This window comes from Syngnathus typhle, linkage group LG16, assembly GCF_033458585.1.
Source record: "Syngnathus typhle isolate RoL2023-S1 ecotype Sweden linkage group LG16, RoL_Styp_1.0, whole genome shotgun sequence".
Lineage (NCBI taxonomy): Eukaryota > Metazoa > Chordata > Actinopteri > Syngnathiformes > Syngnathidae > Syngnathus > Syngnathus typhle.
In genome coordinates, this window is record NC_083753.1 from 476,618 (window position 1) to 478,633 (window position 2,016).

The window sequence follows — 2,016 nt, forward strand, 5'->3', positions numbered from 1 at the left end:
GATTATAAGGCGCACTGTCGGCTTTTGAGAAAATTGGAGGTTTTTAGGTGCGCCTTATAGTGCGGAAAATACGGTAGTTTAACGCACAAGTGTCCAACAATTGGCCTGTTTTCTATATCCATTGTACGGGTCTGCACGTTGAAAACGCAGACTCATTTTAGTGTTCCTCCGTCATTTTGAGTGGGTCACACTTCTTGCTATGGTGATGCCGGATGTTCTTCACCTCCTACACTTTGCCTCTGAGAAGCTGAGTCATCACACTCTTACAGTGTGGATGTGATGGATGAGAGAATGTTGCGTTTGTCACCTGTAGGTAAACTGTCTTCTCACCATTAATGTAGGTACGTAGATGTGTGAGTAATTGGGTAAGGATGATGAGGTTGATTCACAAATCAGGTTGCACCCACTGAAAAACCTTATTTGTTCGTTCATGGTAGCCAATGCCAAGCAATAATGCCTAGGCGCCATTAAGCCTCAGGTTGTTTTGGAAAACCCACTCAGAGAGAGAGTGTGTGTGAAATGGCAGACAGATGAGGCTGGTGATGCAATCAATCACAAAAAGGGGGCGGAACAGGAAATTGCAACAACACAACCTCTGCAGAGGTTGGCATGGAAGTAGGTCTATGTGGTGACTGCCTGACTCATTTGTCAGCACTCATTTGAAACAAGATTAGCAAGTCACTGCCTCTATTTGCGGAACAAAATGTTTGTTCATTTTCCATAAAAAAAAAAAAATTGCATAACAATTTCAACACTGTTGAGAGGACAAGAAAAAAGACTTTTCTGCTACAAAAACAACTGACATCAATGATCATTTTTGTCCTGAAAAGAAAAACACTAGCTACAATTATTTTTTGCAAAGCGGCGTTTCCACCAAACTACAGTTTAGTTCATGATGCCATTTATTTAGCGTTTCCACTAGAGCCTGAACTATAGGGATTTTTCTGATTATGACATTTGGCAGAATACAATTCTGATAAACAATTGATTGGCCGATTAATTCAAAAGAATATATAGAATGAAAAAAGTATTTTCTTTTTTGGTCCACTGGCACCGCATCCACAAAAATGGGCTATTATTTGTCATAATAGTAGTGATGGTCCAGCAACCATCTGTCTCCTGTTTGGTTTTAGTTGTGAATAAAATATTTGCGACTTTTGGTATTGAATTAGAGTATATATCACAGCAGGAAATCGCCAGTAAATCGAGATTACCCAATCCGGCCTGGTCTGCAAGAATCCCCCAAAATGATTTTGGGGTAAATTGGAAAAAAATGCAAATAAAAGATTTCAAACAATAGACAAACCGCATAGATGTCAAACTTAAACCATGTCACTGTCTCGTTCTGACATGTTATGCAGCATACCGTTTTTTCCCATGTATAATGCGCCCCCATGTATAATACGCACCCTAAAAATGGCATGTTGATGCTGGAAAAAAGCCTGTACCCATGTATAATACGCACCCAAATTTTGACTCCCACTTAAGTCCGTAAACGTAAAATTATTTCAGAAAAAAGATCATCTTTGGGAACAACCGGATGTTATTCTGCCGGTCAGTATGACTGCGCATGCGCTAGCAAACTCGATAGCGAAGAAATGTTTCGGATTTGTGTCGGGTACATTGTGACAGCAAACGAGCAGGTGATCGAACAAGCGTCTGATACGAGAGCGTTGTGTTCGTATGGAGCATGTTTGAAGTGAACAGCAGAGAAGAAAGCACATCTGTAACGGCGGCCTCCGTATCATATCCGGATTAAAAAAAAAATATGTCTTTTTTTTTGTACCCATGTATAATGCGCACCTCAGATTTTAGGACAATAAATTAGTTACATTTTGCGCATTATACATGGAAAAAAACGGTAATACGATTTTGGTTGCATTAGATCGAATTCGAATTGTTGTAAAAACGGGAATAATATAATGATATATTATGAATGTGACCCAGTTGTGCAACTTTGGGAAACCCTACATAGAGATGGTCGAAGCGGGGCGCCCCTTCGACGTTGTCTTCCAA